At 38.9% G+C, this 23,734-nt stretch overlaps 1 protein-coding gene and 1 pseudogene across 1 annotated transcript in view; both read right to left on the reverse strand.

The window, feature by feature from the left end:
* Positions 1–6,306, reverse strand: part of CTNNA3 (catenin alpha 3) — a 1,978,275-nt gene extending 1,971,969 nt beyond the window's left edge. Inside the window, exon 1 of the mRNA XM_055425631.2 lies at positions 6,140–6,306. The gene's annotated coding sequence lies outside the window, so the exon portion shown is untranslated. The remainder of the gene's footprint in view (positions 1–6,139) is intronic.
* Positions 6,307–18,271: 11,965 nt separating this feature from the next.
* On the reverse strand, positions 18,272–19,113 carry LOC129555191 (small ribosomal subunit protein uS2 pseudogene; annotated as a pseudogene).
* Positions 19,114–23,734: the final 4,621 nt, after the last annotated feature.

Raw genomic sequence — 23,734 nt, forward strand, 5'->3', positions numbered from 1 at the left:
ATTACTTTGCCAACCAAGGTCCGTCTAGTCAAGGCAATGGTTTTTCCCGTGGTCATGTATGGATGTGAGAGTTGGACTATGAAGAAAGCTGATCACCGAAGAATTGATGCTTTTGAGCTGTGGTGTTGGAGAAGACTCTTGAGAGTCCCTTGTACTGCAAGGAGATCCAACCAGTCCATTCTAAAGGCGATCAATCCTGGGTGTTCATTGGAAGGATTGATGCTAAAGTTGAAACTGCAATACTTTGGCCACCTCATGCGATGAGTTGACTCACTAGAAAAGACTCTGATGCTGGGAAAGGTTGGGGGCGGGAGGAGAAGGGGACGACCGAGAATGAGATGGCTGGATGGCATCACCGACTCTGTGGACATGAGTTTGAGTGAACTCCGGAAGTTGGTGATGGACAGGAAGGCCTGGAGTGCTGTGATTCATGGGGTTGCAGAGTCGGACACGACTGAGCGACTGAACTGAACTGAACTGATATTTCCAATTAAAGGTAATACTTATTAAATTGTAAAATGAACATTCCTTTTGACTCAGCAATTCTATGTAATGAATTTATCCTAAAGATATATTCATAAAATTACATCAAGATATGTGAACAGGGATATTCATTATGGCATAGCAACATAAAAAATATATATGGAAAACAACAAACATATTCATTAATATAGAATGAGCTAAATATATTATGCTACATCCATATGAAATTGCGCAACTCAGATGGAACTTGAACCATGTGCCAGGACTCTAATCCAACCTAAATCCAAATAAGGACTTGAACCCACAGTCTTTAACTGAAATCATATACCTGGTCTCAGTACATAAGGAAGCTCAGGTTTGGGACTTCCCTGATGGTCCAGTGGTTAAGGATCCTCCTTCTAGCGAAATAAAGATTAGTCTGTACACCCAACAAGAAGCCCTTGCGAGGCAACAAAACTCAGTGCAGCCAAAATTTTTTAAATAAAATAAATTTAAAAATGAAGCTCAGGCTCTTTATATCTCATTGAAGAAAGAATTCAGTAAGAGACATAGTGATCAGTTCAGTCGCTCAGTCGTGTCCGACTCTCCGCGACCCCATGAATCACAGCACGCCAGGCCTCCCTGTCTATCACCAACTCCCGGATTCACTCAAACTCATGTCCACAGAGTCGGTGATGCCATCCAGCCATCTCATTCTCCGTCGTCCCCTTCTCCTCCCGCCCCCAACCTTTCCCAGCATCAGAGTCTTTTCCAGTGAGTCAACTCATCGCATGAGGTGGCCAAAGTATTGCAGTTTCAGCTTTAGCATCAGTCCTTCCAATGAACACCCAGGATTGATCGCCTTTAGAATGGACTGGTTGGATCTCCTTGCAATACAAGGGACTCTCAAGAGTCTTCTCCAACACCACAGTTCAAAAGCATCAATTCTTCGGCGATCAGCTTTCTTCACAGTCCAACTCTCACATCCATATATGACCACGGGAAGAATCATAGCCTTGACTAGACGGACCTTTGTTGGCAAAGTAGTGTCTCTGCTTTTTAATATACTATCAAGGTTGGTCATAACTTTCCTTCCAAGGAGTAAGCGTCTTTTAATTTCATGGCTGCAATCAGCATCTGCAGTGATTTTGGAGCCCAAAAAAAGTGATAAGTAAGAAGTGAATTTATTTAGAGACGCATGTTCCATAGACAGAATGCAGTCAATCTCAAAAGGCAAGAATGGCTTTGGGAGAAATAACTCCACAGACAGAGTGTGGGCCATCTCAGAAGCCAAGAGGCCCCAAAATATGTGGTAGTTAGCTTTTATGGGTTGGGTAATCTCATAGGCTAATGAGTCGGTGAATCATTTCAACTATAATATTCAGGGAAAGAGTGGGGATTTCCAGGAAATGGGCCACCTTCCACTTTTTTACTTTTATGGTGAGCCTCAGAACTGTCATGGTGTTTGTAGGTGTGTCATTTAGCATGCTAATGTACGACAATGAGCATATAATGAAGTTCAAGGTCCACTGGAAGCCAAATCTTCCACTATCTTGGACTAGTTGGTTTTAACCAGTTCATGTCATGTCCCATGGCTATGTCATTCTTTTAAAGGTTGTGTCTTGCCCCCTTCTCTCCTGTTTCACATATAGTAGTAAAACACCATGAAGAAATTGAAAAAAAAAAATGAGGTAGGTCTGCATGAATTGTTATGCATTTATCTTAACTAAATGTAACTAACCTAATTCAGGGAAAGCAGGGGGGACACAAGATGCAGATAACTACGTATAGCATAAAGCCTTTTTTTCTTGACCTAAATCAGGGTTCTGTAAGTTAGCAAGAGCAGAATACATGGATATTGCATAGGCAACCAGCAATGCATATCATTGATTATTTGATTCTTAAAACTAGGATTCATTTGTTAACCCATATTGGAAAGGGAACTGCTGATTCTAACAGAAAAGCTAATTAATCCTGCAAATTTCCATGGAAACATAATCTATGAGCCCCAGCCCTATACTAAGAAAGACCCTGGTACTTCTGGAGAACCACAGAGAGGTAGGTTTTATCTCTCACTCTCCCTTCATCTTCATCCCTATCCATAAAAACACAAACACTAGAAAGGAAACACCACAAGGGCAGGGCTTTAATTTGGTTCACTAGTATCTGTCCCCAGCTCTAAGAGTAATATCTGGTACACAAGTCATCTAGAAAGAGTGAATAATTCCAAGGCCAATGTTGGAGTAGAGCCAAAGTAGCCCTTTGAGGAATCCTGCTTCTCTGTCATTCTGTTTTCTCAATGAGCTAACCCAGGGCCTCTTTGCATTGATACTACCTCCAGAAGACTCATCAGCTGAGACCTGGTAATTCATTTATTATCTAGTTAATCGTACCAGATATTATTCATTCTAGTTATTCATTTATATCTAGTTATTCATGTGTTATCTGGTATACCTCCATCCCAATTCTCTATTCCATATGCATATAAACAAAGAAGATAAATGCTTGTATAGTCTTTCATGAACCAGTAATAGACTGAGAACTGCTGATCACATTTTGAATGGTGCTAATATAAAATAGGGGCTAAAGTCTTCAAGTTCCAATACTTAAAGGTTTTTGTACTAAACACTGCTTTCTCCATCAAATGTTTTTCACCATTAATGGAGGGGCCTGAAGAAGCACAAGCATACCAGTTAGGATAATGAAAAGCAGGAAAAAGAGGCAAGGGAGTGGGGGTCCCAAATAAATTTGACCTAATTTACTATTTCGCACATAGGAACTTAGTCAGTTCTCAGATCCTGGAAGTTAGTGATTAAATTGGTAGCAGATTACTGGCTGTGTACCAGACAGCAATAATATAGTTAAAAATAGTAATTAAGCATGTGAAAATCAGGTGCAACAGCTAACAGTCATGTTCATTTTCAAAAATTCTATAGTCTCAATTATCTGTCACTTTCCATTAGGTTTGCAATTTGGCAAAACTCTGGAGTTCCACCCAGAGTTCCACAATATCATGTCACTTAAAATCCAGTATCGAAACAAGATTTAGAAAATCATTCTTTTTGAGTCTCTAGAGTAACATTCCCATGAGCCAATGATCCATAAATAAAAACTATTTTTAAGTCTTCATTACGAAGCACATAGTTTCTCTTCAGGCAAGATTGGGCTGCCAACTTCTCTACTTAAGTCTTAATCCCTCCTATTTCAAAGAAAAAATAGAAATATGCTAGCAGAAGTTCAGAGTGAATAAAGAATGGAACTCCCCTCCCTCCATAGCTATGATTTTTCTCCAAATACTACTGAAAAAACAAAATTCTACAATTAAAACAAGGTGATCCAGGCAAAATATATTCTTTAAAAATTCACAACACTATACCTCACCTCCCACCAAATACTGATACCTCTACTCTCTCCATTTTGACTTCTCTGTACCAGACACTACCTCTGAATATCAAATTGTTTTATTACCAATTTCTTGGCTTTTTACTTCAATATATTCTATTTCTATAACCATAATTCCCAAATTCAACACCAATAACAGAATTAAAATTTCATATCTTCCCTAACTCCCACCCTACCCATGCCCTACTCCATTCTCATGTTTCCATAAGAAGAAAATCTGGAAACTGAAACTCTGTTTTAACAAGCGCCTTCTATACTTTTTCTTTACATTTTGCTGCCAAGATTTTCTCCAAATAGTTCTAATTTCCACAGACTTCTATTATAAAATATTTGTTCTTCCTAATTCTATTTCTTTGTCACAGATCATAAAAATTCATATAAATATGAACAACATATAGATAATCCTCTACAAAAGTTATTTATAAATTCTGTTGTTTTAAAGTCCAAAATGATGTAAGTAGTCAATAATACTGTCTATTGGTTTCGAGCAGAGATGAAGAATTGTCAACATGTAGCTTTGTCGATACCTGTGAAAGTTCATAAAGAGAAATTTTGTAACTAGAGAAGATCCTTCCAAATACTAAATATATTGCTATCTCTGTGCTTGATAACTACGTTTTGCATCTCACGGACACTCAATAAATATTTCATTTGGTAAAGAATTATACAAAACCTTAAAAGAAAACCAGTAAAAGCCATCTTCTTAAAAATCACAATCTTTGCCTTCAACTCTAATTTTCCCTAATCTGACAAGTCCACACTTAAAAATAGAGCTTAGGGAAATGACCTTTAAAACAAATAAATGCACAAACACACACACCATAGCACCTAGATGTTCAACAATGATTAATAAAACTATATCTATTCACTTGGAAGAATATTAGCAATCTAAAATAACATCTATGTAGAGGTAATATTATATGGAAAATGTTTTGGTAAAGGTTAAATGAAAAGCAAGGTTCCAAATTTTATCCACAGTATTACTGCAATTCATTTTAAAGTTGTGCAGAGAAAAAAGACTAAAAGAAAATGCATCAATGAGACTACAGATAATTTTGTCTGTGCTTTTAAAGTCCCTACAGTGAACTCATATCACTTTTATAGTGAAAATAAAAATAAACTGTATTATAAAAATCCCAATATTTCAATCAATTAAGAAGAGAGACACAGACTGTGTATAGGACACAACAAATGGAAATAGTTGTATATATGCTGTTCGTATTTTGGGCTCCTCCATTTAACAAACTGTCCGATGCCACTGCTAATGTAATTTTTTTATAGTGGATAACAAAATTTTAATAGTTCATCCAAATATGCCATTTGAATTTGACTACTGATAATCTCTGTCTCCAAACCACAATTGTTCTCAGTATGCTCACATTTTAGTCTGTCTAAAAAAACCTAGCCATAAACCCAGGAGCACGGCTAATTTGAAATCCTATTTTTCCCACCTGTGTGTTTTAAGCAAATCATTGGATCTCTTACATCATCAGGTATGTTGCAACTGTCTTAGTGGTGCATGTCCATAACTCAAAACATGTACGGTTAACGAACTTCCTGATGCCTAACCTAAATTTCTTCTTGTTTCCATTTGTACTTCTCTCCAATTCTGCTTTCAGTGCAACTGAGAGCAACTGCTTGCAGTCACCCAGCCACTGCCAGATAGTGACCTTCTCTTTACATGACTGATGACTCTTTCCCATATTCATCTCATCTACTGTGATTTTCATTTGATTATAAATGGCAGTAAAAATAGCTCCGAGAGATTCCTCAATTTCCTAATATTATTGACAATTATAAAACAAGTATATAAGGCAAATATTAAATTCAAAAATTAAGGCTTTTGCCACTATCTTATTTTAAAAATCTCCCATTACTGTGAACAAGTTTGGGGTTGAAAGTAAAACCCCTTCAAATATTTTGCTCCAGCCCCATGCCAAGGCACATGTATCCAGGCCATATCTTATCTTTTTCTGCACTGGATCCCAATCAGCTTTTTATAGCCAGAAACTCTGAATGCAAAGCACGACCTTGGCTACTAGCTTCCCCTGGCACTAGTTTGAAAGTTATTTATAACTTTAAACTTAGCGTGAAAGCCTATATTTCTCAACATAACTAGTCAAAACATTCCCGTTTTATATAATAATGTGATGTTATTTAATTCGTAAAGAAACCCCACACTTTAAACCTACCATATGTAACTAAGGCAGAGCAATTTCAACTCAGAAACGAGAATGCACTGAAGTCCAGCTCCTCTTTTTACAACTTGACTCACCTTTTGTTGCTTCCTATAGAGTAAATGTGTTTAAAATTCGGCTCTTGTAGGAAATTTTCCAAAAAGAGTTTGGGGGAGGAAAAAAAATAAGACTTCTTGGTTAGTCACAGAGTTGCAGAGTACCAAACTCAGAGGCAGTGACAGTGGGGCAGTCACTTCAGCTGAGCGTCATTCACCCAGGATGAGAAAGAAGGGGGAGGTTACAAACCAGGGTGGGTGGTATCTAATCCTGAACTGCTAGTCACTGACCTCACTGACAACTTGTTACTGAAAATACTTTGTTGAAAAAGGCCAGACACATACTTTACCCAGAGATCTACAAACATAGCTGTCAGGAAGCTCTAAATACGTAGGATCTGCATTTCTCTAGTACCTTTCTAAAACAAGGACCTCTTACATCTAATTAAAGCTGAATGCTGGAATTATCGAGAGTGAAAAATGATAAAGCAGGGATAATAGGAAAGTCCAGGAAATTCACACATCAAAAGATCAATTATGTAAAATTCAATGTCTTCAGTACCGTAGAATTCTGTGTCACATCTGAGATAGTTTTTTCCTTTGAAATCTTACCAAGCATCATGCTCTGTGCTTCTAGGATTTATTTAGACCCATGTAATTATTAGTAAAGAATGTAAGTGAAGACTTACCAAAAGCTCCACATGTGAAACCATTATTAAAGTCACCAAAAAAAAAAACCCAAAAACTCTTTTCCAACAAAATTTCTTTTTCCTGTGGCTAGTCTTTTATATATTTCCTCTTTCCCTTTTTAATCTCCTCACCATCAACATCTTAACATTCACCGGAACAATCTTCCATACCCCTGCTTTATGCTTTATCACTTCATCTATTCCTTGACACCCCACCTGAATTTGAACCATATTCTTTTAGGCACTAACACTTTTGTGACTTTCTTCCAAAGTCATAAAAGTAGTGACTGTAGCAGTAGGTGGTAACTGCCCCTAAAATAGAACTGTTCGTTTGAGTTTGGCATTTCTGTTCTTAAAAGGCTGAATTCAAAAATTTTTAAAGGCATTTATTCATTAGCTCTATAGGCACTCTTAGAATAAATATTAGGGAGCTAAGAGGAAAAGGCAAGGTCTGCAAATTATCAGAGAGAATCAATTATGAAAGAGGTCTCATTTTATATGATTTCTAGGGAAATCTATGAAATAATTGTTTTTATGTAGCTTCCTTTAAAATGTGCATACACTTGACATTACATTTCTCTAACAATTCTTAGTTGCTAACATCCTGTCTTCCCCAGATTTTTTTTTAAGCAGATTTTTCCCCCTGGAGAATCTAGGAACAGCCTCTTTTCACAGTGAAAACAAAGAGTAAGTTTTATGTCTCTCGATCCATCTTTTCTTGAATAAAGGAATCACTTTTCACTTGCAAAGTAGAAGTTTTTGTTTTACAGCTTTAATAATGAATGTTTTCTAAACACAGACTGTTGAATTGAGCCCAAGAATAGATACCCAAATTCTATTATAAACCAGCCTGCTCCTACTTTAAAGCCACAGATAAGTTACTTACCTGTTCTGTACCTCTCCTTTCCATCTGCAAAATGGAGATGAAAAACCCCTATTCTTTCTATCTACTGTTCAGGGGATATGTGATTTTACATGGATCAAATCTGAAGTGTTTCAAATTACGTTGAGCTCCTCAGAGATGCAATACAGATGCAATTATATTACTTGGTATAATCAAAGCAATTAAATAGTTTAAATAATGAAATATACTTTTAAAGAGCTCTATAAAGTTGTGTTTTTTTTTTTTTAATTCACTCTTAAAAATGTCTGCAGTCTCCAAGATAGGTTTTAGCTGAAGTATTTCCCACTATAGCCACAAGAGGTCCTCCTTCTAGCAATTCAAATCACGTCGGATTTGATGAGCAGAGGCCCCACTGTTCTCTATATTTATATCGGTTGGGTGACAGAAAATACAGATCACCTATGTCAGATTTCCATAGCAAACTATAGGGTAGCAAACAAAACCGGAAAAATCTGGCTTTCTCTGGGTGATCACTGAAGCATGCTGAACACTAAATAGTTCCTGTAAACTACACAGCCACTGCATTTTGTGCCCTGGCCCCCTGCCAGATTTTCACAGTAATTCCATCTTGTCACCTTGCCCAGTCTTGTTCAGTATTTATTATCCTTCCCTATTTACTTGTTTTCTTTCTTTATACTTTTACAACTTTAAAATGTTGGCTCACACTCTTCCTGCAAGCAAACAAAGGTTAAGGATAGAGGAGCTAGACAAAAAGAGAAAAAAGAATAAATCAGAGCCATCATAGAAATCCTTCTGAGGTAATCAAGGGTGTCTTTGGCTCTAGGTATCAGGGCTGACCCCAGACAAACTCACTCAACCACATGTACTGAGGAGCCCCTTGATGCAGAGCCCTGTGTTAGGGGCCAGTTAGATTAGAGGAACAGAAGGGAGGCCTCCAAAAAGAAAACAACTCAATCCCTATCAGCAGTCCCTCCTGGGAAATAAGCCTTTCAGGGTACAATCAGTATTTTAATCAGAATGGAATACAGTTTCTTCTTTACATTAAAATCCCTTAAAAAATGAAAGTAGCTTTTGCATGAACCATGAGTCCCTTTTATTCTATATATGACACCTTAAAATATTGGCTTTCAGATTGAGACCTAAAAATATGTAATTTTCTGAACAGCTATAACACTTTTTTTTTCCTAATTCCTGTTTTAGTGACTAAGGAGAGGCACCTAGATGGAGTTTAAACACAAGATGGAAGTTGGACTGTCCCACCAAAAATCCTCTTTCTCATTCCAGCATTCCAAATAACCTCTGTGCTGTTCACCTCACCTCACCTCTGACACCTTTTTAAGATGATATTTGAAGTAAAGAATACTTTCAGTTTGTGATAATTTAAGATATTTTATTCCAAAAATATGTGATAAATAGTTCTGGCACTTTTTTGGGTGTTTTAAATGAATCTGCTCCTATTTCAACATTTGTATACTGTAGCAACGGAGAAGGCAATGGCAAGCCACTCCAGTACTCTTGCCTGGAAAATCCCATGGATGGAGGAGCCTGGTAGACTGCAGTCCGTGGGGTCGCTAAGGGTCGGACACGACTGAGCGACTTCACTTTCACTTTTCACTTTCACACATTGGAGAAGGCAATGGCAACCCACTCCAGTGTTCTTGCCTGGAGAATCCCAGGGACAGGGGAGCCTGGTGGGCTTCCGTCGATGGGGTCGCGCAGAGTCGGACACGACTGAAGCGACTTAGCATACTGTAGCAAAAAAGATGTTTTCCCCACTCTACCTTTCTACCCACCTTATTATTAGCTATTAACCAACTCTCCTTCCTTATTCACAAAAACAAGCCATCTAGGAAGACAGCCCGTACCTTCTCATCATCAAATCTGCAAAACCACCCACTCGAGTCCTGCCTTCTCTCTCACTACAATTCAAGCTGTACTCTTGCTCCTACCAAAGGTTAATCTCTCCTCTTCTGCTCTTGATCCCTTCTTCTCCTAGCTTCTCTAGGACTCTGCTCTTTCACTGTTAACTCATGTACTTCATTATAACCCCTTCTCTACTTTTCTTGGCAGAAAAGCAGGCCACTATTTTTAATTTTAAAACATCGAACAAACATCAGCTTCACCTTAAAGATCTCTCCAGCTGCTCCTCCCAAATTCTCTGCTGCCTTTATCACAACACTTCCCTGAGTCGCTTGCCATACCTATGTGTTCACTTCTCATTTATTCTACAAACCCATTCCATGTGACTTCTGTCACCTTCACTGCCATAAGGACCATTTTAAAGTCTATCCACAACTTCCATGTGGCCAAATCCATGAGTCACCTCAGGGATTACATCATCCAATCCAACAGTTTTAAAAATGAGATCTGTAATAGGATGCTGAGTGGAATTTTCCTTATTGCTCAGAATTGGCAACTAAGGCTCAAAATGAAAGAAAAAGAGCCTTCTGTGTACACCACATTCTAAGGGATTTTCAATGTCTGAGGACAGACATCTCACTCTGGGGCTTACTGAAAATCAGTTAAGAAAAGCGCTTCATGCTTCCCTCTCAGCCCCTACAATAAAGGAAAAGTTAGGGGACTTGAAAAATGAGAGGAATTAAGCCAACTACTCATCTCCTCTAGAAGACATCAGAGCAGGAGAAGTGGTGGAGAAGGTCCCTCAAGAGGACATCTGGTCAGTGCTGAGGAAAGGGAGGAGATAAGATTTAAACTGGAACGAGATGAAAGTTTCAAATTGGACTAAGCAGGCCTTAAAGCACTGAAAATGGCAGGAAAACTATGGAACCCACCAATGTGTCCTTAAGGAATGAGAAAGGGAGGTGTAGCAGAGTAAAGTGAAATGCAAGAACTGAGCTAACCGATTCACTCAACAGTCACACCTTCACAGGCTAACAATTCTCAAACTTGTATCCCCAATCCAGACCTCTCTCGTGAGTACAGAGGCATACATCCAACTGCTATTTCCATTTAGATAGCAAACATACATTTCAATCTTATTCTGTACCCAAAAAAGAGTTCTTGATTTTTCCTTTCAAACCTATCTCATTCATGGTGATTATAACAGAAATATCAAATCAATATGTTGTGCACCTGGAACTAACATAGCATTGTAGGTCAATTATATCTCAATTTTAAAATTATACTTTAAAAAAATTAAGGGATGGAGGGGTGTAAAAACCCTATTTCTATCACTCACACTCTAGTAATCGGCCCCATCACCTAATTGCTTAAGCCAAAATCCTGCAATCATCTTTCATTCATTCTTTTCCTTTACAACCATCAAGAATTTCCATAAATCCTATTTCCAAAAGTTATCTTGAATACATCCACCTGTCTCTATCTCCCCTACCCCAAGTATTCTGAGGCATTTGCAATCCATTTTCTACATAGCATCTAAATGATATTTCATAAGACAGTTTAATTCATGTTATTCTCCTGCTTAAAATTATCCAATGGCTTCCTATTATCCATAGCACAAAAGGAAAATTATTTACCAAATCTACAAGGCCCTTCATGATCTGGCTCCTGTCGACCTCTCCCACTGGACTCACAGCACTGCTCCCCCTAGTTCCCTGACTTCAATTATACTTTCTGTTCAGAAAACATCCAATCTTATTCCCTTAGGGCCATTGCACTTGCTTTTCTTTTGCCTGAAATCATTTTCTCCCAGCTATTTACATGCCTGGCTCATTCTCATCTTTGATATAATCCCTCAGAGAGGTATCACCTGATTACTTTATCTCACTGCCCCTAGTCACTTATCACAACCTTGCATATTTATTTATATGTTTACTTTTTCTGTTTTCACCATTAGAATAAAAGCCAGGGGCAATGGCAATGTCCTTAACAGCATGGCATATGAAAATTAACTATACAAGATAAAATATCAATAGCTTTTGGCTTTCAAACGAAGAAGAAATAGCTCTAGAAGGAGGTAACCGAGAAAACTTCCTGGAGGGAGTTATATTTGCCTTGATACAGAAATGAAAGATGTCAGCATCATGATAGAATGATATGCTATTAATTTTATTTCTCAAATATCCTTCAAACCCATTGCCTCTCCATGTTTACAGCTATTACCCTGATACAAACTACAGTTGTCTTGCTTGCTGTATTTATATACTTACCACTTAATTTCTCCCTCTCCCTCTGTTTCACTTTGTGTAAACTCAAATATGGTATTTAGATGCTAGTCAGAATATGTGGATGCTAAAATTTTAAATCTTGATTTAACTATTTCTGAACTACTAAAACTGACACATTAACTTTACTGCCTTGGTGAAAACAGAAGGGCTAAAATGAATGTTCTTCTGATTAATTTTCTCAGAGTGCCATGCCTCAACTCTGACAGCTCATCTTGCTGTTAGTCAATAACCTTAATGAGCACGGTAATTATAGTCAATCATGTCTGCTTTAGTTCATTGATTACTTTGTTATTTCTTTTACAACTTGTTAATGAAAATTCCCAGCACAGACATCCTGGGTGACATTTCTTTTATTAATTAACTACCCTATCAGTCCCTTGACTATATTAAAACACCAAAGCATCTTGTATTGATAGTTCTAGAAACAACTTGCTCTTGCAGCTTTGAAAAAAATCAAAATCATTTTCAGGGCCATGGGATTCTGAGCATAGACACAGTTACTGTCATAATTATGATGTGCTGTCTTTTCTTTTTCCGGCCTCTTTCTATAAACTTTAGTTAAAATGCTATCCTACAGAAAATTAAGAAAGGGGTCTATTTCTTGAATTAGATGGAATATCAACCTGGAGAACAAGAGCAAAAGCAGCAGTGCATCAGCATGGCAAGGCATCCAAAACAGGAAAACATGATGGACCTCTTCCTAAACACAACTGAGAGAGCTCTGGGCATGACTCAAAAATAACCCAGAAACACATTCAGGGGCTGATTTCTGGCACTAAGGCAGTAGGAATTTAAGCTACTGGAATCTAGGTATCTAAAACAACATGAGACTTCATTTTATAATACAGGAGTTGAAATAGAAATTTTAACAACATAAAGTTTTCAAGTAAATAGTAACTGCTTTAATCATTTTAACTATGTAGTAAATGGTATACAGTTCATATTGCATTTTAGGCATGCTCTGTTTCAATTTTAGCAGTGAGCAAGTACAAGAGAAAGAACCAAAAAACAATAAAGAGCTGAGCCCAATCGAAGTAGCTTGGTGGCCTAATGAAATACAGTTAACTTGTATTTAATTAGGACCAGTTACAATATCTAAGAACCAACAATCTAGAGAGTGGGGCACTGCAGCAGGAGTCTCCACAAAGCAATGTCACTCTATGTTAGGTGGTGGTAATGCCCTATTTCAGGTGGTTCAACTAAAAACGCCCAACCTGAGGCATCAGTTAGAGCTACAGTCAAGCACGCTGGGCAGAAACCCAGTCACCTAGATTAAATGAACACGGTGGAAAGTTAGATGGAAGGCTATGATTCAATGAACATAAAATTGCTCAGACTTCACACATGCACACCAGATACGGGACCAAAATTCTGGCTTCTAGCTACAAGGTAGATTCATTTGGAAACAGGATCTGACTAAGGCTGTAGATTGCAAACATTACAATTTACACAGGTGAAAAAGTTTGGGGTAGGCCTTCTTCACATAATACAGGTTTAGTTCTTTTTTTTTATTGGAGGCTAATTATTTTACAATATTGCCATACATTGACATGAATCCGCCCCAGGTGTACATGAGTTTCGCCTCCCAAACCCCCCTCCCACCTTCCTTCTCCCCTTATCCTCCCTCTGGGTCATCCCCGCATATCAGCCCCGAGCATCCTGTAACATGCATCGACCCTGAACTGGTGATTTGTTTCACATATGATAATATACATGTTTCAATGCCATTCTCCCAAACCATCCCACCCTCACCCTCTCCCACAGAGTCCCAAAGACTGTTCTATACATCTGTGTCTCTTTTGCTGTCTCGTATACAGGGTTATCATTTGCATCTTTCTAAATTCCATACATATGCGTTAGTATATTGTATTTGTGTTTTTCTTTCTGGCTTACTTCACTCTGTATAATAGGCTCTAGTTTCATCCACCTCATTAGAACTGGTTCAAATGCATTCTTTTTAATGGCTGAGTAATATTCCATCCAGGGACAGTGGAGCCTGGTCGGCTGCCATCTATGGGGTCGCACAGAGTCGGACACGACTGAAGCGACTTAGCAGCAGCAGCAGCAGCAATACTCCATCGTGTATATGTACCAAAGCTTTCTTATCCATTCGTCTGCAGATGGACATCTAGGTTGCTTCCATGTCCTGGCTATTATAAACAGTGCTGCAATGAACATTGGAGTACATGTGTCTCTTTCAATTCTGGTTTCCTCAGTGTGTATGCCCAGGAGTGTGATTGCTGGATCATATGGCAGTTCTATTTCCAGTTTTTTGAGGAATCTCCACACTGTTCTCCATAGTAGCTGTACTAGTTTGCATTCCCACCAACAGGTAAGAAGGTTCCCTTCTCTCCACACCCTCTCCAGCATTTATTGCATGTAGACTTTTGGATAGCAGCCATTCTGACTGGTGTGAAATGGTATCTCATTGTGGTTTTGATTTGCATTTCTCTGATTATGAGGGATGTTGAGCATTTTTACATGTGTTTGTTAGCCATCTGTATGTCTTCTTTGGAGAAATGTCTGTTTATTTCTTTGGCCCATTTTTTGATTGGGTCATTTATTTTTCTGGAATTGAGCTGCAGGAGCTGCTTGTATATTTTGGAGATTAATCCTTTATCAGTTGCTTCATTTGCCATTATTTTCTCCCATTCTGAAGGCTGTCTTTTCATCTTGCTTACAGGTTTAGTTCTTTTCAAGTAATCAGTGCAAGTACTTATCATGTCCTGAGCTGTAAGAACCCTTTTCATACACATATTCTTAGGAATAAGTATCTTTTTGCCTATAGTCAGCTGAATAAGAAGAACCTTTACTATATGGCACCTAGATATGAATGATCCTTGTTTGGATGGGCTACTCCTTTCAGTAATACAAACATAAGAGTTTAATGCTTTATTTTCAGAATTCAGATTGTCAGATACAGGAATATTAACACTTACCATGTGCAAACTAGGAATTTATGTCTCAGAAATTATGCAAAAAACTAACTTTAAGTATTCATTAAATGAATGAATGTATTTGCTCATGTAAATTCGGTGTTTATGAACTTGATTAAAATCCTTTTTATGGGTTTATTATGACACAGAAATGCTGTATAACCCAGAGTTTTACTTGAGGAAAAGGAAAGAGAAGGGAGAAAAAAACTACATTTTCTCCCAAAATTTTTTCAGTACTCTGATAAGCAATTTAATCTCATGATCCTAAATAGTAGCTTCACTGTGAATAAATGTTTCATCCACCTTTTAAAACATTATAAGCCAAGTATCAGCTATATCAGAAACTTCTGGTTAGCCTCGTCCCTGATTCCCGTCACGCCTGTGGAAGATAGTTCCTGGCAGGCCACAATACCCGCACATGGTCAGTGCCACACCGCGCATCTCTCACTGTCTGCAGCGGGGCTTCTCCAATAGCACAGAGGACGGGGGAACCACTCTGTATGTGCATATCCGTGGAAGTTCCCAGGATCGTGTGTCCAGGATCAAGACACAACCAGTGAGGGTGAAGAACTGCTCCCTCCAGTTGACCCCCAAGTAGAGAATTCTAAGAGGCATTTTACACAATCCTCAGAAGGTTCTGGGTCGCATCAAGTCACAGTTGGACTCAGTAGTGACTCTGACAATGCAAGTTTATAAGATTCTTTTCTCTTTTCCTCATCCTGCCCAGTCTCTCATCCCTGCTCCCTGGTGCTACCACCTAAATAAACTACCTAGCACAAGTCCTTATCTCAGGCTTTTGCTATCAGGGGGAATCCAAGTCAAGGTTTGGAATGGGTTCCCCCTGTCCTCTGTGCTATTGGAGAAGCCCCGCTGCAGACAAGTGAGAGATGCGCGGTGTTGCACTGACGATGTGCGGGTGTTGTGGCCTGCCAGGAACTATCTTCCACAGGCGTGACGGAATCAGGGACGAGGCTAACCAGAAGTTTCTGGTATAGCTGATACTTGGTTTACAATGTGCTAAGCCACTTGGAATCAAGTGGGCCTAGAAAGCAGGTCCTTGGAATGATACTGTTCAATCAGATCACTAAAAGGCCAAATGGAAATAAGAGCCTATTTCTGGCGAGTTGCATATGGCATCTCACGTATTGTGGGGTAAGATGAAGTTACAGGTGAGAGAACTGACTGCCAGCATCTAATCCCAATTCTGCATTTACTGACTTCTTGCGGGTAATTTTTAAATGACCATGGTTAGGAGTATTCACAGCACAAAAACTGTTGAACACTACAAATCAGGGCTTTCCCTTTCCCAGCATTCTCTTGTAAGGACTAGATGTTTGGGAAGTGGCTACAGAAGTTAGGACAACACTCCAGTTTTTAGCTTCTTTCTTTCCATACCCCATTTAAAGAGGTAACCTGATAACTTTTCCAGGATTTATGCTATAAACCACCAATTTCAAGGCTGCTCCTGTTCTAGCATATAAATCAGCTGCTTCCACGATGGTCAACCTTGTATCCAAATGCAATAAATCTCTTTTTAGCAATTAAAAATTCTTCAATAGTGTAGTTTGGGAAAGTTTCTAAATATACAGTACATTGTGGTCTGCTACTGCTCAAGTGAGGTTTCCATAAACACAAACAGGTAATACATATTAGTCATATTCTATTTTTATAAAATTATATCATTTGTACTCCAACTACAGTTTATTTTCAAACTTTTTATCTCTCAGGGCACATAATACTTGATAAGACAATGGGTCTACCTACAGTCTCTATGTGAGTCATTTAACTATGTACCCACCTAATAAAAATATTAATTTATTATATTGCTTTTAAATAGTAATATCTGCCAACCCACTCCAGTGTTCTTGCCTGGAGAATCCCAGGGACGGCGGAGCCTGGTCGGCTGCCGTCTATGGGGTCGCACAGAGTCGGACACGACTGAAGCGACTTAGCAGTAGCAGCAGCAGCCTGTCTAATATATTCTAAGGACAAGACACTTTTCTTTCTCCCAATTTCCCTATCTTTCCAAATACCAATTCCAAAATAAAAGCATATAAATATACTAAGGAGAAGAAATTTTTCTTTTCTGATTGGTTATCTTTCAGTGGTAAAAGCATACAGATACCCAGAACACTTGCCAGTCTCTAGAACAAGAACAAACCATGCTCTTCTTTATCCAGCAAGCTTCCTTCAAAACACCCTCCAACCACTCCTTAAGATTGTCCATTTCCCCACACCCTATGGTGAAGAACAGGAAAACCTGACCTGCTTCAGTCCATGGGGTTGCAAAGAGTCAGACAGACTGAGCGACTAAACAACAACAACACTTTCATAGTAATAGACACTCTGCTTGTCTTCAATTCCCCTACAAAAAAAAAACACTGCAACAGGAGACTTCCTTGTCAGTCCAGCAGTTGAGACTCCATGCTTTCAATACAGGGGCACAGGTTTGATTGCTGGTCATGGAACTAAGATCCCACATACTGGTTGATGGGTCCAAAAATAATTAAAAAGAAAAACTGCAATAAAAACTCTTGTAGTAACTTAGAATAGTGTTACTTACTGTAACCAACAAACTCAAAATTTTAGTACTCTCAGCTCCAAATCTACCATTGCTTTGTGATACTGGAGCTGGAACTCAGCACGCCCTCCTTCACCAGCTGGTTTTCTGTTAGCTTCTTCCAAGAGAAGGCAAGAGAATAGGTGGAGTTTGCTTTTTCCTATTTCCTTGCTATTCATACAGCTCAGCCCAGCAATGGTTCTTCATTCCTTGAATCAGCAACGGCTGTTCCAGGTTCAGCTCCTTCACAGTCCCAGAAATGTCCTGTCTGTATCCTTCAGCCCGACAGTACTCTCTCCTCAGACAACTGATCCTGGCTCCACTGGACCAGCTTGAAGGTTTTAAGAATGCCTCTTCTTGCTTTTGTCTCCCAAGGGTGATAGCTATGCCTGTATTCCCTCTGGTTTCCTGATTTTCAGCCCTCCAACACTGATGCTGGGAGGGATTTGGGGCAGGAGGAGAAGGGGACGACAGAGAATGAGATGGCTGGATGGCATCACCGACTCGATGGGCATGAGTTTGAGTGAGCTCCGGGAGTTGGTGATGGACAGGGATGCCTGGCGTGCTGTGATTCATGGGGTCACAAAGAGTCGGACACGACTGAGCGACTGAAATGAACTGAACTGAACACCAATTTAGCCATTTCCTAATAGTGAATTATTTTTACTAAACCTCCCTGTATGTTTTTTTTTTATTTTTTTGACTAGATGCTGGACATACATATACAGTTGATTGGCATTAATTATGCTCTAAAGTCACCATAAACACTGAACTAGTGACTACTGAACCATTGCTCCTAGGAGAAATACAGTTACTGTGAGTCTGTGGTCACAATATTTCCACTTTGATCAATATTTACTTCTTATTTTATGTGTGCTTCTATTAAGAGCATCTTACTTAATATATTCTCTTTTTTTTACAGCTGTTTATCTTCTGTCAACCCAATTTCCATCTTAAGGGCTTGAGGAAGCACAGTTTAAGAGCACTCCGTGGCTGTTTCCACCCATTCCATGGCCTGAGCAGTGTGAGCTGCAGACCAGTGTGCAGTGGCAGGCTGAGCACTCCACTCTTCAGTGCGGAACTGCTGAACAGGCACAGAAGGCACCGGCACACCTTGCGACCAGTCCTATCCCTCAGGTTGAGAGGTGAACTCTGGAGCTGAAGTAGTCCATTTTCCCTGAAGTCCTCCTCAGTCGCACCTTCTCAGCTGCTGCCTGCTCTTCCTTTTCAATCTCTTCAGGATATCTGCAGAAGCAGAGATGAGGCATGTCTTCCTGTGGAACATAGGTGTTCCACGCATGTGCAGAACTTCCCAGGTGAGCATCCACTGCATTCGACCCACTAAGTGAGCTCCCTTGTTGTTACATGGGATGGCAATATCCACATATCACAGTGGAGAATCTGTGTTACACAGAACAATGGTAGGCAGGTTAACACAGGCTTCTGTGAGAGACTGGAGGTCAGCCCTGGGATCAGTAAACACCAGAAATCATGGCTCCCAGAACACTGCATGTATGGGGTTAGTGAAGGCTCCAGGAGTGAAGCCGCCAACAATAGAAGTGGTGGCAGTGGCAGCAGCAAAGTTCAACAAAGCTCGCTGGCCAGTGTTCCTAGAGGATATGACACCAACATCAGCTGGGTTTTCAATGGCAACAATGAACAAGCTGCCAACAGAATCTCCTCTCAGGCTCTCTTCAGATTTATTATTTAGATGCCATCATTTTTGTAGATGTACTGTTCCATGTGGAAGTCAAGGTTGGTGCCACCTAAGTGGGTTCCTACTGCAAGGAATTTGAGGACATTCTCCTCCTTCATTTGCAGAATGAAATTCATTTGAATTCTTGACCAGTAGCCCTATAACTCTTATCTGAAAAAGCTTATGTAACACAAATATCTTCTCCATAAAACACATCAAAGACTCCTTGCACTTAAGAACACTAGAGAGCACTTGAACACTATACAGATGTGGGAGTCATTTTAGATAGTGAAATCACTATCAAAAGGCGCAAAATTGGGACTTCCCTGGTCGTCAGGGGACTGAGTCTGCCTTCCAATGGAGAGTACGCAGGTCCAATACCTGGGCAAAGAACTAAGATCCCACAAGCTGCAAAGCAAATAAGCCCGCATGACACAACCAGAGAGCCCAAAGGCCACAAGAAACATCCCCTGTTGTGCAACTAAGATCTGACACACACAAATAAATAGATAAATATTTTTTAAAGCTGTGGAAATGTGTAATATTAAGGCTTTTTACTATGTATTAATATCTGTTTTCCAGTAGTCATATATGGATGTGAGAGTTGGACTGTAAAGAACACTGAGCACCAAAGAATTGATGTTTTTGAACTGTGGCATTGAAGAAGACTCTTGAGAGTCCCTTGGACCGCAAGGAAATCAAACCAGTCAATCCTAAAGGAATTCAATCCTGAATATTCATTGGAAGGGTTGATACTGAAGCTGAAGCTCCAATACTTTGGCCTCCTGATGCCAAGGACTGACTCATTAGAAAAGACCTTGATGCTGGGAAAGATTGAAGGCAGTAGGAGAGGGGGACAACAGAGAATGAGATGGTTGGATGACATCATTGACTCAGTGGACATGAGTTTGAGCAAGCTCCGGGAGTTGGTGATGAACAAGGAAGCCTGTCGTACTGCAGTCCATGGGGTCACAAAGAGTCGGACACGACTGAGAGACTGAACTGAATATCATAATGCCCCTTCTTTGCTCTTCTTTTTTAAGGCTAACTTAGCTATTCTTGTACCTCTATTATTCCATGTAAATTTCATAATAGGTATATCAATTTCTTTTAAAAAACTGTAATTTTAACTGAAATTTCAATTAGCTTATACATTAATTAAGGGAGAATTGACATATTTATTAACATGTTCCATCCAACATGGGGGTGCATGCATGCTTTCATTTCAGCTGTGTCCAACTCTGTGCAACTCTATGGACTGCAGCCTACCAGTCTCCTCTGTCCATGGGATTCTCCAGGCAAGAATACTGGAGTGGTTTGCTGTGCCCTCCTCCAGGGGATGTTTCCAACCCAAGGATCCAACCTGTGTCTCTTTAAGCCTACCTGCACTGGTAGGCGGGTTCTTTACCACTAGCACAACCTGGAAAGCCCCTAACATGGGGTATCACTTTATTTATTCAGCTTATCTTGTCTTGGGGTTTCAAAGTTTTTGCCACAGAGATTTTTTGCATTCCTTGATGCATTAGAAATATTGTCACATTGTGAATAGATTTTTTATTATATTTTCTAATTGGCTGTGATGAATATAGTGAAACACTATTAATTTTGCAAGCAGATCTCATATCTGTCTAGTCAAAGCTATGGTTTTTCCAGTGATCATGTATGATGTGAGAGCTGGACCATAAAGAAAGCTGAGTGCCAATGAATTGATGCTTTTGAATTGTTGTGTTGGATAAGACTCTTGAGAGTCCCTTGGACTGCAAGGAGATCCAACCAGTCAATCCTAAAGGAAATTAATCCTGAATATTCACTGGAAAGACTGATGCTGAAGCTGAAGCTCCAATACTTTGGCCACCTGATGCAAAGAACTGACTCATTGGAAAAGACCCTGATGCTGGGAAGGATCAAAGGCAGGAGGAGAAGGGGACAACAGAGGATGAGACGGTTGGGTGGCATCACCAACATGATGGATATGAGTTTGAGAAAGCTCTGGAAGTTGGTGATGGACAGGCAAATCTGGCATGCTGCAGTCCATAGGGTCACAAAGAGTTGGACTCGACCAAGCTATTTAACTGACTGGTTGACCAATTTCATATCTGGCAATCTCACAGAACTTTCCTTAGTTTTACATTTCTTGGTTGATTCGCATGTCATCTACAAATGATAACAGTGCTCCTTTTATACTCTGCTCTCTGTTCCCTCAGATATACCAGCCTGGGCCACTCTGAACTTGGCTCAGTTCAGACAAACATTTTCTTTGACAAGTCTCACCTAATAGTCTGGCCTCATATACAACCATCAATCCTTGTTCCCCAGCTAAGTTAAATGCCAAGTTAAATGTACCAACCACATGTTTCTTTCTATATACCTCTATTACAGAACTTAGCATATTGTATCAAAATTATGCGTTCACATATTTCTCCACAAAAGAAATGAACTATACCATAGTACCCATGCTTATCCACCTAGGACCAAGCATGGTATCTAACACATAATATTCACTCAATAAAAGGTTGATAAGTAAATGAATAAATGTATTAGGCCAAAGTATTGCACACTGCTCACTCAGCACATGGAGAGAACAGATAAATATAAATATAATCACTTAAATGAGTAACTCATGCTAAACAGCTTTCTTGAAGTCAATAAACATATGTCCAAAATCCCCAAAATTATACAATATATGAATAAAGCCTAATCGTGCTTCCTTTATTTTTCAGTTAGTATTTTAAGTTATGATGCCTAAGAGCTAAGCACATTCACAGATTACAAAAAAATTAAATAAGCTTATAATTAATAGTACACTAATATATGCTTTTCCCTGAAAATTTCTAGGAAAGTTGTAATATTATAATGACAATAAAAATAAACTTATTTTACCAAAGATAACTTCCTCTGAGAGAGTTTTTTATAAGTTTGAGTTTTAAAAAAGAAGAAGAAAATAGGAATCTGAGATAATGCCTTCTTAAAACACCTTTTCCATAAAAATTTAAATTTTAAAGGTTAAATATAATTGTAGGAAAAAGTAGAGCCAATTTCCATTAACATAAAATGTAAATAACTTAAGCATTATCAGTCACAAAAATGAAGAGCTAAAACCAAGAATCTCAGCAACTGTACAAAGATGGCTCCAGAGTTAAACAAACACTAATATTGCTTCTAATAGTAATATCTAATAGTTATTGAGAATTTATCAGACATTATCCTAGCACTTTATATATAATGTAATGTTCATATCTATAAATTATAATTTAAGTGTAAAGTAATGCTCACATTTATCAATTAGATACTGTTAGATTATTAGTTTGTTAAATGAGCTAGTCTAAGCTCAAAGGTATTTATTTTCCAAAGACAGAAAACTAATAAATGGAGAGGTGGTTTGTCTAGTTCCACAGGTCCTCCATCAAGCCCTATGCTTAAGTAAGCAAGCACCTCTATGCTGAAATCCAAGGCAAGGAGTAGGTCAAGTATCTTTTCAATTACTTATCATAGTCTCCAAATTCCTGCTTTCAAGGATTTTAAGATAGAACCTGAGGAAGACTGTGAAAATATTTAATGGAAGAAACAAATCCAAAAGACACTGAGCAGCAAAAGGGTCAGTAAACTGAGGAGACAGGAAGTATACAAGCCTAAGAGGAGTTCTCAAAAGGAGAAGACATGAAATGGAAAACACAAAATTATAACAAATTAACATTTTTAAGGACCAGCAATTGCCTGCTTTACAGTTTCACCAAATTTGTCTATGCCTCTTTGACAATATGAAAAGATATTGGTAAGTATATACAAAATAATATTGTAAGCAAGGAACTGCTCCCTCATCTCAACTTCTAAAACGATAACCTCCCATAGTACAAATGTGGGAAATGAAGAGAATGAAATTATGAACTTTTAAGCAGTCTTTAAATAGTATGTTTACAATATACTTTTAATGACTTTTACAAAGTACTTTTATTCCACAATGGTAAGTCCAAAAAAGACCAAAGTTTCAAATTGTATAGATCATATTTTCTAAAATTTGTAAAAGTATGTATAAAAAATCCTTAAAGAACTATTATGGGAGGACAATTTTAGGGAAAAAAAAAACTTTTATTTTCATCTTTACATCAGGATTTCTAGGCCAAGCCCAGTAATTTGTCAATGCAGTTTTGGCAAAAACACTGGAGGGCACTCTATCAGTGAATAATAGGGTGAAAGTGAAAGTCGCTCAGTCCTGTCCGACTATTTGCGACCCCGTGGACCATACAGTCCATAGAATTCTCCAGGCCTGAATACTGGAGTGGGAAGCCTTTCCCTTCTCCAGGGGATCTTCCCACCCCAGGGATCAAATCCAGGTCTCCCGCATTGCATGGCGTAGTAGGGTAGTTCTCCAAATTTTAATGTGAGTCCTGTATCAGAAGCACCTGGTGGTCCAGTGGTTAAGACTTCATGCTCCTAATGCAGGGAGCCCAGGTTTAATTCTTGATCAGGGAACTAGATCCCACATGCCACAACTAAGAGTTTGCATGCCACAGCTAAAGATCTTGCATGCTGCAACTATGACCTGGCACAGCCAAATAAATAATGTTTCTAAAACACAATTTAAAAATAAATAAAATAAAGAACCACCATGAGGGCTTATTAAAACAGGGCTTGCTGGATCCCACCCCTAGAGTTTCTGAATCAATAGATACTGTAGTTCTGACAAGTTCCTAGGTGATGCCAATGCTGCTGGTCTGGGACCCACACTTAAAGAAACACTGTTTT

This window comes from Moschus berezovskii, chromosome 12, assembly GCF_049115385.1.
Source record: "Moschus berezovskii isolate FMDL1 chromosome 12, NW_MosBer_1.0, whole genome shotgun sequence".
Lineage (NCBI taxonomy): Eukaryota > Metazoa > Chordata > Mammalia > Artiodactyla > Moschidae > Moschus > Moschus berezovskii.